This window comes from Oryctolagus cuniculus, chromosome 14, assembly GCF_964237555.1.
Source record: "Oryctolagus cuniculus chromosome 14, mOryCun1.1, whole genome shotgun sequence".
Classification (NCBI taxonomy): domain Eukaryota; kingdom Metazoa; phylum Chordata; class Mammalia; order Lagomorpha; family Leporidae; genus Oryctolagus; species Oryctolagus cuniculus.
This window is the reverse complement of record NC_091445.1, coordinates 73,526,196-73,540,061: the sequence shown is the minus strand read 5'-3', so window position 1 is coordinate 73,540,061 and position 13,866 is coordinate 73,526,196. Positions and strand designations below refer to the sequence as shown.

General features: G+C 40.1%; 1 long non-coding RNA gene across 2 annotated transcripts in view; it reads left to right on the top strand.

The window, feature by feature from the left end:
- The first annotated feature begins 316 nt into the window (after positions 1 to 316).
- LOC127492741 (uncharacterized) overlaps positions 317 to 13,866 on the top strand; it is a 229,971-nt gene continuing 216,421 nt past the window's right edge. For both annotated transcript variants that reach the window (XR_011382034.1, XR_011382035.1), the window contains exon 1: positions 317 to 388. This is a non-coding gene — a long non-coding RNA (uncharacterized lncRNA). The remainder of the gene's footprint in view (positions 389 to 13,866) is intronic.

Here is a 13,866-nt window from a genome sequence, read left to right as displayed (position 1 = left end):
TTCCTCCTGATAACAATATCTCCAAGGAAAAGACTCATTGATGCTTTGGCTTTCATTATCATGATTTCCATTTTGTTCTTTTCCCATCTATGAATTAGCTCACTAAAGTTTCACCCTTCATTAGTTCAACTGAGAAATAAATACATATGAGGCTTCTCTTTTAGTGCCCTTTCCTCTCCCCTTGGTTTCTTTGATACTTTTGAGACATTTAAAAAAAAAATGCAAATTATAAGTGCACTAATCAGTCGGTGACTTTTCTATCTCAGTGCAGTATCTTTTTATTTCCCTCCAGGGTGATTGTGTTTTTCCTCTTACAGCTGGTTTTCTGGCTCCTGAATAGGAAGAGATCCTGGCCTTGTTTCTGCTTCCTTTCATGCTTGGAGATAAGGTAATGTAGAAGGACATCACTGTCCCAGATGGGCTCTGGCTCCTGACTGGATTCTGTGATGGCTGGATTTTCTCCTCCTTTCCTGACCTTCTCACCTATAACCTCTTAAAATCAGAACTTCATGATTCCACTTTTTCTTATCTCCTGCTTTTCCCTTCCTCTACTTCCTTCTCCCCTTTCCATGATTTTTAGTTGTGATATACTCAAAAAGAAAAGAATTTATTTTGTTTCTCCATAATTTCCAACAATTTAAGGTCAGAGAGAAGTAGCAGTAGAGGTTAATAAAGAATTCTGGGCCACTAGTTTGCAAAACATATAGTCACACATACTCTATAAAGGTAGGTAGTAACTGTGTAACTAACTACTATGAAAAGGCATTTCCATGGAGAAAAACATATTATTTAATTAAAATAATACTTGTATTTAACTTTATTGGATCACAACATCTACCTTATCAGTGAGAAAATAGGATATAGAACAAATAGAATTAACAAGTAATCTACAAACTTCTTTGTATGAGAAGTTGCTAGGTTTTCTGTATTCATTTTCTTACAAGTGTAACCTACAAGAATATTTGATTTTCATCTTTTTTACTCCCTTGCACATCTTCTCTCAGAAAATGGGCACTTAAGGCTACCCATGGCAATATTATTTCCAGAAAGAACTGTATGAGATGTGTTGATAAGATCTGTTTTCTAGAATATAAATTCAGGTTCACTTTTCCATGACTGAGTGATAGGGAAGCATCGATACAGAATCAAAGGAGGAGCAGAACGCTAGGTAATTCTAAAGTAGAGGTCCATCACTTTGCTTTTCCTTTTCCTTTTTTTTTTATTCAGAATATTTGGTGATTTTACAGTTTATTAGTTTGAGAAACACACACATTTAATTTTCAAATTTTGTCAGTATTTTTTGTCATTGTACCCCCTTTCTTATAAACATACACACCCCATTCAGGAATTAGAATGACTTTAGCATTCAGTTGTTTATTTCTTCAATCTAATTGTATTGTATTTTGGACACCTCCAACTAGCAAAGGACAAGCCAACTATTTAAAAAATGCAGCCAGTAAAGCAAGAGAAAGAACTTTTCCTTCCTTTTTTTTTTCTCACTTTGGACTTGATAATGAATATAGCAGACAGTAGGAATGGTTTAGGTGAATACATGCCAAAAGTTATACTAATACCACATTATATTGTCTTTTATTTGATTGGCATTGACATGCATTGGACTTCTCTTAGCTTTCAACCACAGGAAGTTTCTTTAGTTTAATATCTGACTTTTGCTTCTACTGCAACCCATCCGAATGCAAACATTCTTTTGGAGAAGAAAGTAAGCAGCTTGGCTTGAGGTGGGTGGAGAGCTTGTTGAAACACCATGAGTTAAGTCTTTATGGTCAAGAAGGGATTCGAAAGGTCATAGCACAAAACAGAACTTTTATATACTGTCAATTTAACACTCACTAATCTGAATAAATTACCACTATTTGCTTAGTTACTTAGTCAACATATTTGAGAAATATTGTTACAGTAGTTATATTGCACAAACAATTACAAAAGTGATTCTATTTGTTTCAGCGATTTGCTTTCATTTTATCTTTAACAACAAGAATCTTCTACATTAGATATGTCTAGAGTCTTTTAAAAAATTATAAATACTGGGTGTCATATATTACCTGTAATGCTGAGTAGATGCTAAGTATGAAGGTTAATATCAAACCCAGAAGCCACCCCATAGAATAGTTATATTTTAACCAACCCGAAGTTTATACTTGGAAACATCTTAGAAAGTATTGCTTCTGTTGAGTATACTGCTTTCTTGTTTTACAATTATTTTGGTCTCTTATTTATACTGAAGTCAGTGTTTGGAGTTAGAGATGTGCTGATAAATTCTGAATCACGTAATTTAAGGAGAAAATGCAACTGAATTATATCTTACAAGAGAAATGGACTCTTTTTGCATTCACAGGCAGTTTACAAAAAACAGGAAACACTGCACATTTATTTTCTTGCCTAGGTTTCAACATGTAGTAAATGCAAGGTAAGTAACGGCTGTCAGAGATAAGCAGGATTCATACTGAAAGATTAGCAACATTTATAATAGTGCACATGTGAGCCTTCATATTAGACAAGTTGGTAAAACTGTACATTAATGTTTTAGGTTGAAGCCTGTGATATCACCATGATTACTGGTCAAAAACCAAAGAGTGGCCATTTCATTGGCTTCAGCCTTGGACCTCTGAGAATTGAAAAGAACCTGGAGTAGTTATGAACTGACTTTAAGGAATCAAGGATTCTCTATCTGTTTATTGTTCAGCTGAGGGATTTAAAATCCCACAAAATGCCAAGTACTGTTCTAGTAGCTGTGAGAATAGACATAAAAAGATGAAGTCCCTTCTGCTCATGGATATGCCATTTCAATGGTGAAGTCTGACGATAAATATGTAATATCATGTCACCACAGAATTAAATGCAGGGTTTCACATCTCATGTTCATGCACACATTTTTCTGGAGGGAGAGTTCAGTGAATTCATGAGAGTGTTTTATGATCACCAAAACATTAAGAACCAGTCACCTATGATTTCCTCGACATTTGACAGATGGGAAAATAAAAAGAGACATTGAGTGATTTTTCTCACTACCATACAGTTCATGGACAGCTAATTTAGGATCAGTACACACACCTATTGTTGTCCATTGGGAGGGAGATGATCTGTGATTTTTTTTCTTCCTTTCAATTTATTCCCTTTTTCATAGTCCTTGCCTACTATAGAAAATCAATAAATTTAAGCCAAGAGTTGGAAATTTGGTCAGAGAGACCTTGATCTTAATTTTGGCATTACCGTGTGTGAAGTTTAGTGCCTATGGAATATTGGCTGAATTTCTGAGTCTCAGTTGCCAAATTTGTGGAATGATGACAGTAAATGGTAATTGACAGATTACTGTGAACACTGAGATCTGTCTCTCTCTCTTTCTGTCACACACACACACACGCACACACACACTCCTGGGTAGAATGTCTTATACCTGATAAGCATGTTAGCTATCATTGCTATTACTTTAAGATTCAGTAAAGTCTGCTCATTGGTGCCAGGTCCCCAAGCTCTACAAAATCTCTCCACTTGACTGTCCCCAAACTATGATTCAAATAGCAGTTGCTGTGCTCCTACTAAATTCAGGGGAGATGCAAGGGGTATCAGTGATTTACTCCTACAAAGAACCAATGATACACTCTTGAATTCACTCAAATCTTGGTTCTTCTATTTGTGCTTTTAGATGTTGTCTGAATTTTGTATAATAAGCATGTAGTGATTTTTTTTAAATAATGAGCCTATTTTCACTGTAAAAAGCACAATATGTGAATTGAGTTGTTGGTGACTTGCCATATCTGTCCCTTTGAAATCCATCCTGTGTCTCTGGCAGGCTGGGGTACATGGCTGTTGCTGCCTAAGGGGATCTTGATTGATCTTCTCTGGTGGCAACAACGCTCTGCTCCTCCTTCCTGCTTGAAAGAGGAGCGGCTTGGAAGGGCGGTCAGCTTGGAAGGCCCTGGAGGCCAGCTCTCGTTCCCACAGTGTCTGACTCAGAGTGAAGCTGGCTCTGCTCTCTAGTTTCTCTTCTCTCCACATCTACTGCATCTGAGCTGTTCTCCAAACAAATACAGACTGTGAAGCGTGGGATCCATGCTTCACCAGTGATGGAGGAGAGACAAGTCAAAGGGAAATAGATCCTCTCTGCTTAGGTGAGGGTGAGACAGTGAGGGAGGCGGACAAATTCTTAATGACCTTTAACTTCAGAAATTGTGTCCCTACCTCAGGATCATTTTTTATTTTCTCCAAGAATTATTTTGCATGTGAAATTATGTGCATTAAAAGGATACATTATTTTTTTTATTTTTACAACTGGAGAAGGCTTGAAATCCATATTCTTTTCACAGAAATGAACTATATAAATGATAGTGTTCATTTATATTACAGAGTATGCATGGAAAAACTTGGGTAGACTTTTCTACAGAATTATTATGATTGATTTGGTAAAGATAGAAAGCAATGAGTAAGAAATGATTAACCTTTGGAAAACACCAGGGTATCCTGACTTGGTACAATGAGGAAGTTTTCAACAGCTGGGAACAGTATGAGTGAGCAGCTAGTACGAATGTGATAGGGAGAGATTTCCAAGGACTTCAACATACACAGTCAGACATACACTGATCGTGCAAGTTAGGGATGTTGTCAAGCAAAAGGACTATATATATATATAAAATTACATAAAACATCTATATTATATATAACTACAAAAGGGACAAAAGGCACATTATTTATATATGTAATTACATGTCATTTTACATTTCAAAGAAGAAAACCTCAGATTTCTTAGATCTATTCCTCTTGGATATTTCCACAGCAGAATCCCCAAGAGGAAGAGAAGTGAGAATGGATACTTTTCAATCTGTAGGGGAGTTGGGTTGGGAGTCTATTTTCAAACAGTATATAGGAAATTTTAGAATTATTCTGTGTCTTCTGTCTTATTTTAGAAAGTCAGATATGGCTGGCGCCGCGGCTCAATAGACTAATCCTCCGCCTGCAGCGCTGGCACCCTGGGTTCTAGTCCTGGTTGGGGCGCTGGATTCTGTCCTGGTTGCCCCTCTTCCAGGCCAGCTCTCTGCTGTGGCCCAGGAGTGCAGTGGAGGATGGCCCGGTTGCTTGGGCCCTGCACCCCATGGGAGACCAGGAGAAGCACCCAGCTCCTGGCTTCGGATCAGTGCAGTGCACCGGCCGCAGCGGCCATTGGAGGGTGAACCAACGGAAAAGGAAGACCTTTCTCTCTGTCTTTCTCTCTCACTGTCCACTCTGCCTGTCAAAAAAAAAAAAAAAAAAAAAGAAAGAAAGAAAGTCAGATAAGTCAGATAAACTACCCCATCCCTTGCCCTTTTAATCTTGGAATAGATGCTCTAGGAAGACATCAGGCTCAACAACTGGGTTGGAACAAACAGTGCTTTCTATCAACATATAATATATGCATTTCTGTTTAAGAAACAAAGCCTAACATGAGGAATTAAAAAATTTTTTTTAAAGATTTTATGTTGCTCCCCGTCTTCGTGGAGGAACGACACAGGACCCTGCGTTGTTCTTTCGTCTGCTCGGCCCTCCCCGGGTTTGCTGCTGGTTCTTCCCGGGTTGGCTACCGACCCTTCCACCTCCGTGGAAGGGCAGTTCCCCCTGCCACTTTCCCCACTTCCGTGGGGGAGCGGCACACCGCCGGCCGGCTCTCTCGGGGGCTGCACAGGTGTTCCTTCAGATAGATGTTCCCCTTAGATGTTCCTCGTGCATGCTGTCTCTCTCCTCCTTTATAGTCCTCCTCCGCCAATCCCAACTCGGCTGCCCACACGCCGAGCACGCTGCTCTCCTCCAATCAGGAGCAGGATCAGCTCCTGGAGGTCATCACTCAAGTTGGCAAGAGGCAGCTTCGTAGAAGCTGTTTCCTCCTCTCCCAGTGCCATATTGTGGGAGAGCAGATGCATAGAATAAGTCTTAATTCCAGTAACTCAGTCCAGTCCGGGTTGCTCCCCACAATTTTATTTATTTATTTGAGAGGTAGAGTTACAGACAGTGAGAGGGAGAGACAGAGAGAAAGGTCTTCCGTCTATTGGTTCACTCCCCAAATAACCACAACGGCTGGAGCTGCGCTGATCCAAAGCCAGCAGCCAGGAGATTCCTCTGGATCTCCCATGTGGGTGTAGGGGCTCAAGGATTTGGGCCATTTTGCACTGTTTTCCCAGGCCACAGCAGAGAGCTGTATTGGAAGAGGAGCAGCCAGGACTAGAACCGGTGCCCATATGGGATGCCAGTGTCACAAGCGGAGGATTAACCTTCTGTGCCATGGAGCTGGCCCCAACATGAGGAATTTTCTCAGAATAAACAGGAAAAAAAAGAACCACAGTAACTTAATTCAGATTTCTAGAATCATCTGGGATCTACAGGTTGTTTTGTCTCACTTAATTATGGAAGCTATTAAAAGACATCTATCTCTTTAAATAATTCTGTTCAGGAAGAGTTGTGCACATTGTAAATATTTTGTGGTGTTTTATGTGTTAAATATCTAATCACTAGTATTTAACATATAATACACGCATCATTTTGCATATCAAATGGCAAACAATTAAAACACAAAAATAGTCAATGTTGCATTATCCTCTGAACTGATATGTCAAAAATGAAAAAAAAAATTAAGAGTGATGGGTTTTATAATTAGAAGGGACCAATATCAAAATAAGATCAGACTTAAGATCAGGGAGAGGGTCGGCACCGCGGCTCAATAGGCTAATCCTCCGCCTGTGGCGCCGGCACCCTGGGTTCTAGTCCTGGTCGGGGCGCCGGATTCTGTCCTGGTTGCCCCTCTTCCAGGCCAACTCTCTGCTGTGGCCAGGGAGTGCAGTGGAGGATGGCCCAAATGCTTGGGCCCTGCACCCCATGGGAGACCAGGAGAAGCACCTGGCTCCTGGCTTTGGATCAGCGTGATGCGCTGGCTGCGGTAGCCATTGGAGGGTGAACCAATGGCAAAAAGACCTTTCTCTCTGTCTCTCTCTCTCTCTCTTTCTCACTGTCCATTCTGACTGTCAAAAAATAAAAAATAAAAAATAAAGATCAGGGAGAGGAAAATGAGAGATTCTTGTTACTTGCTTATGTTAAAGAAGGATACAGAATGCCTGGGAAGAAGTATGAGGAACATCTCGGGAAAAATCCCCATCAATTTAAAGTGTCAAGTCTATGTACTAATTTTGATTTTAAGACATATATTAAAAATGCAATCCATACTAGAACAGTCATATAATTATCATTCTGAAATATATGGCCTTTAGGCAACTGTGAGTTCCCACCATCTCGACACCATGAATGAAGCAACTTCAAAAAGTTCATGGAAAATGCAATGAAAATATGCTTATTTTAGTGCAAAACAATTTTGAAAACCATGTATAATTTTCTCATAGTATTTTCCATGAACTTTTTAAAGACTGTGTAGCTGGACAATGGAGGTGAAGAGAGTTGCCCAAGTAGCCTGACAAATGGTAAAACAGAGATCTTCACACAGGTTACCTGCATTATAGCACTGAATTCTTATGGCTTATGTTCTATTTCTTTCCCATAGATCAAATACTTTTGAAGTGGTCAGTGTCTTCTGGGTGCTAATTCACTCTCATCCCCCAATCATTTTAAAAACATAAACTTTAAAACTAAATTAAGTAGGCAACTGAAGTGTTGGAGATGGCAGTATTACAACCAGCATGCCTATGAACAATGACTTAATTATCTCAGCCTTCAGTCTGGAGAGGCTAATGCCTTAAGTGAGAATCATCCAGGTCTTAATTTAATTGAAATGCTATAATCCCAGAGAATATTCTTTTTTTTTAACTTTTATTTAATGAATATGAATTTCCAAAGTACGACTTATGGATTACAGAGAATATTCTTTTATGGCATTTCTTTTAGCTGTCTAATTTTACACAGCTATACTTAATTTGTTAGGTTCTCGTCTATTCTGCTGTCTGAACAGAACGATGTGTGTGTTTCCCCTTTCCCCTACAGAAGTGGAACTTTCTGCAAAGTGTGAACACATCGTTCCCCTTGAATTTACAGGATAGCAGCTGCTTGGGGACCTGGTTGGGCGGTTTAGGTCTTTTGTTCTCCACCTGTGTTCAGCTACTAGAGTTATATTGTAGTAATTCATGATTCAAGGCTGAAGAATGGGCTGCCTTCCAGTATCCCATTGTTTATAGCCCTGTGTTTTGTTTCGTAATCATTTATGTTATGAATCTGATCAAGAACCCGGGTGTGCTGATTTTTGGTAAGCCCATGTCATACTGAAGGTTCAAGAATTATAATGCTCATAGGAAGAGAGGAAGAGAGGAAGAAGGAAGGAATATTCATTGCCTTGACTCCAAATTATGGTGAGAGAACTTTGCTAAATGCAGAAAGTTAAGATTATAGCAACTCTTGACAGTTTTGTTGTGGTTTGGTTTACATGCCACAACATCCTCTATGAAGATGGATCTCCATTTATCACAGATGAGAAACAGGACATGGCCCTCGTGACTTCCCGCCTTGCTCTTAGCATAATGCGTTCAACAAATGAAACAACAGGAAGTTTTGCTGGAAGCCGTTGGTGGCTGAGGTTAAACAGTAAGCAGTGACTAGCTTGGAAATCCTGTAATATCGAGCACTGCCCTCACACTCACCCCTATGTGTTGGGTTCCAGGTGACAATAAGTATTTATCTAAAGGAAACTGTTAATTGTAGGGTTTTCTCCTGCTTTATTCTCTAGAAAGCATTGCTTGTCTGAAGTTGTATGCTGTGCTCTGGCTCATATGATCATACTGTTAAGGGGCATAACTAAACTTTTCTGCAGAGAGAGACAGAACAATGGAATGCAATGTCGTCATGGTTGAATACCAGCAAGGCATTGCAGTAATACTTTTCTTGGCACAGGGTAAAGTACAACTGAATCCTCTTCAGGCGCTGTGTGTTATCCATTGAATTTGGAACTTTGACATTTAGGACTTAGGTTTGCCTGGTCCCAAGACATTAATTTATCAGTTCAAAAAATGCTACTTAATATGCCAGGTACTCAAGACCTTCAGAAATTTTATAACCATAATTCTTGATGATATGGAACTTGTAGGGCCATTGTATATAACCACAGTCCACTTCACAAAGCAGCCCTCTCAATTAGTCCCACAGGAGAGTTAAGCTGCAGAGAAAATGAACTGAATGACTCTTTTCTCAATGCTTTCAGGAATGGTGTTTAATTGGTACCATTCCAGATGTATAGGAAATAAATTAATTCATCACATACAATGGATATCTTAGGCCATTAGGGCTTAATTGACTCTTGATGATTTTGTGTCAAAATGAATAAGACCCTTGCTTCTTAGAGACCAAGTACATCCTCAGTCAAAACTAGTAGGAGGAGACAAAACAACCAACGATGAGGAGGCTCACATACTTCCCCTCCCAAGACAGTTGACCTTGAAGAGAGAATAGACAAATAAAAGTGCGTAGATTCTCTTAATAGCCCATAGTGTTGAGTTAACTGGAGGAGGATTGCAGAGAAGAAGGTCTTATTCCGAGACAGGAGGCTACTAAGCAGCAAGTTAACATTGAATTGGTCTGGGAAGGAAGTCTATAAAGCAGCTGGCAGGTGTTAGGGACGGAAGAAAGATGAGGGCATGCCAGTTAACAACTGCTTGGAGTGCACAATGTGCTAGAATCCATTTGAATATTCTTGAGCGATGCAAATGAAGATTGGATTTCTCATTTTGTTTGAGTTCATTTAAAGACATGTCTCTGGATCCAAGCCACGTGGATGTTGGTTTTGGTAACAGTGAACTCCTATGAGCTCAGGGGCATGTGTTTCTAGCTCTGCTGGGTGTTTGTGATTGTACTCTTGAGTGCTGATCTTTACCTCCTGTGTTTCAGCTCTTCCACTCTGAACTACCTTTCTGACTTTCTTTCTTTCCAGTTCTATCAGTCAATTCTTCTAATGGTACTGCTTCCCAAATGTGAATTTTTCTCTTTCAGATTTGCTATTCTATTTCTGTCTGAGATGCCATTGCTGGGCTCCAAAGATATGTGATTATAAGACAGAAGCTTTGCTCATACTTCCATCCTGAAGCAGCACTAAGTTGGAATACTTTCATGCATCTTTTTGTAATATCCTACTCAATCATTCATATTTTGCAGGCTGATGATGAATTCCACTGACTTACATTAAAATTAAAAACATTTCATGCTGCATATTTATATTGTGATACAAACTCCACCCTCATTCTATCTCCTTTCTTCTCTTTTGTATGTACTGGCATCTCTCTTGTTGGTTTAACTCTTCAATTTACAGTTTTGGTTTTTTTTTGTTTTGTTTTGGTTTTTTTTTTGGTTAGGGGCAAGAGACACTCCAACATGGGAGAACAAACATATGTCAAAATGTGAAAAGATATTTTATAGGTTTGAAATGTTTGACCGTTGCAGCCAGCTACACTTTATCTGTAATAGTGTACTGTTGTGTCAGGGTCCCTGAGAATCCTGATTTGTTCTCTGAATTAAATAGATTTCAACTCTATGTTTTACTTTTCTTTTTTTATTTATTTATTATTATTTTTTTTGACAGGTAGAGTGGACAATGAGAGAGAGAGACAGAGAGAAAGGTCTTCCTTTGGCCGTTGGTTCACCCTCCAATGGCTGCCGCGGCCGGCGCATCGCACTGATCCGAAGCCAGGAGCCAGGTGCTTCTCCTGGTCTCCCATGCTGGTGCAGGGCCCAAGCACTTGGGCCATCCTCCATTGCACTCCCTGGCCACAGCAGAGAGCTGGCCTGGAAGAGGGGCAACCGGGACAGAATCCGGCGCCCCGACCGGGACTAGAACCCGGTGTGCCAGTGCCGCAAGGCGGAGGATTACCCTATTGAGCAGCAGCACCTGTCTCTATGTTTTACTTTTCTATCTCAAGTAAAAAAGGACTAGTAGCCTAATTTCTGTGTATATTGTTACTGGGTTTGGCCCAGTTCATCTACTTATATTTAAAGACACTGTTGGGGCCGGCACCGCGGCTCACTAGGCTAATCCTCTGCCTTGTGGCGCCGGCACACGGGGTTCTAGTCCCAGTCAGGGCACTGGATTCTGTACGGTTGCCCCTCTTCCAGGTCAGCTCTCTCGTGTGGCCAGGGAGTGCAGTGGAGGATGGCCCAAATGCTTGGGCCCTGCACCCCATGGGAGACCAGGAGAAGCACCTGGCTCCTGCCATCTGATCAGTGCGGTGTGAGGGCTGCAGTGCGCTGGCCGCGGCGGCCATTGGAGGGTGAACCAAAGGCAAAGGAAGACCTTTCTCTCTGTCTCTATCTCTCACTGTCCACTCTGCCTTTCAAAAAAAAAAAAAAAAAAGACACTGTTGGAAAGAGAAATGCAGGATGATGGGAGACAAAACATTGATCATTTCTAAGCAAGTTCTCAAACATTCAATAATTGTCCAGTAGGTACAGGGGCTTGCCACTGAACAACAAAAACAACAACAAAATCTTTTAGATGGAGACACATGAATTTGAGGCTGAGATATTTTGAGTTACTTTTTTTTATTAAAAATATTTCTACTTTGTGCTTATATGTCACTAAAAGAAAGAAAACAAAATCAACTACTTATTTGAAGGAGTCACCCTACAATCACCCAAATTCTTGAAGATCTCTGCTCAGTTAAGCATCAAATATAATATGCTTCATAAAAAGATAACATGCTTCAACATAATTGTAAGAGGAACTTGATGAGAGGAAATGCTTAAAACACATGAACTTCTGCATCTTAGACACTATGATTTCCTACATTAGCTTTAAGACATATTTTTTTGCAGAAATAAATGAAAACACCACCATCAGTTGTTCCTGAGATATTTTAGCTTGTTTTTGTATTTGTGTACGTGTGTTATCCAAACATGGAATAAGCACATTCATTAGGAAATTAAGGTTTTTTTTTCATTTTCAATTCTCTTTATATACAGATCAGTTTAGCATACATTAAGTAAAGATTTCAACAGTTTGCACCCACACAGAAACACAAAGTGTAAAATACTGTTTCAGTACTAGTTATAGCATTAACTCACAATGTACAGCACATTAAGTACAGAGATCCCACATGAGGAGTAAGTGCACAGTGACTCCTGTTGTTGACTTAACAAATTGACACTCTTGTTTATGGCGTCAGTAATCTCCCTAGGCTCTTGTCATGAGTTGCCAAGGCTATGGAAGCCTTTTGAGTTCACTGACTCTGATCTTATTTCGACAGGGTCATAGTCAAAGTGGAAGTTCTCTCCTCCCTTCAGAGAAAGGTACCTCCTTCTTTGATGGCCTGTTCTTTAGGAAATTAAGTTTTAAAGTTTGTTTATTCAGAACAGAATCCCCTAACCGGTCATTTCAATCAGATTTATGTTATCCATAGTGGCATTACTTGAGTATAGTTAATGTCATTTGTTCAACCCTGGCATTCTAATTTCTCTAATGCTTCTGTCCAATAGCACCCTCAATGCAGATGTGCTGGGTGCCCTACTGCATTTTTCTTCTCCATAGGAGTGGTCAGCAGTAAGTTCAACATACATTGCTCTGAGCTTTCAGGCTATACAGAATTCTTACAGAGTTGTGTTATGAGAATCCTTTTGTTGAATACATCATCACAAATTTCCCTATTTCAGATTCAGTTTAAATCATAAAATCTGTTTAGATCATAAAATGGAAATGGCTCTGCATTGACTTATCTGGGCACCAAAAAACCTGCATTTAGTGCTCTATAAAGATTAACTGGATGAATGACTATTTTTTTTTTTTTTGACAGGCAGAGTGGACAGAGAGAGAGAGACAGAGAGAAAGGTCTTCCTTTGGCTGTTGGTTCACCCTCCAATGGCTGCCACGGCCGGCGCGCTGCGGCCGGCGCACCAAGCTGATCTGAAGGCAGGAGTCAGGTGCTTCTCCTGGTCTCCCATGGGATGCAGGGCCCAAGCACTTGGGCCATCCTCCACTGCACTCCTGGGCCACAGCAGAGAGCTGGCCTGGAAGAGGGGCAACCTGGACAGAATGCGGCACCCCGACCGGGACTAGAACCTGGTGTGCCGGCACTGCTAGGCAGAGGATTAGCCTATTGAGCCGCGGCGCCGGCCATGAATGACTATTGAAAGTAATTTTGCCCAGAAAGGAAGTTTATTGAGTGTTTAGAGAGAATTTCCAAATGTTCATAGAAACTGGAACTGAATAATACATTTATTTTGTAGAAAAACTTTTGCAATCTGTGGCAGACATTGGTGCAGCCATTAAGGAACCACTTGGCATTGACATCCCATAGTGGTGTGCCTGATTTGGGTCACAGCTCCTCTGCTTACAATCCAGCTTCCTACTATCGTGCACCTGGGAAGCAGCAGCTGATAGCTCAAGTAATCTAGTCCTTGTTATTGCAGCTGACCTCAATCCCCTAAATGATTTGCTTTTCCTTTCTTGCTATTCATTCCAGATTACTTTCAGCCTTAGCTTGCACCTCTCTGCTAGTCCAGGAGGAAGGAGCCAAGAAGAAATGCTAAAGATCAAAAATATTATAACAGAAATGAAGAATGCCTTTGATGACCTCATTAGTAGACTGATTACAATCAAGGAAAGAATCTTTGAGCTTGAGGATATTGCAACAGAAATCTCTAAACTGAAAAGAGTAGAAAAGAAGTGAAAAAGAATAGAAAGGTATCTAAGAACTGGGACAAAAGGTGTATATGTATGTAATGAGAATAGCCAGAAGAAAAGGAATAAAGATAGATAATAAATAGTTGAGACATCATGATGGATAATTTCCTCCTTTAACAGATCCTGGAAGCTCAGAAAACACCAAGAAGAGGATAAATGTCAAGAAAACTACACCCTAAACTATCATATGAAAATGATTGAGAAGCAAAGATAATGAAAAAAAT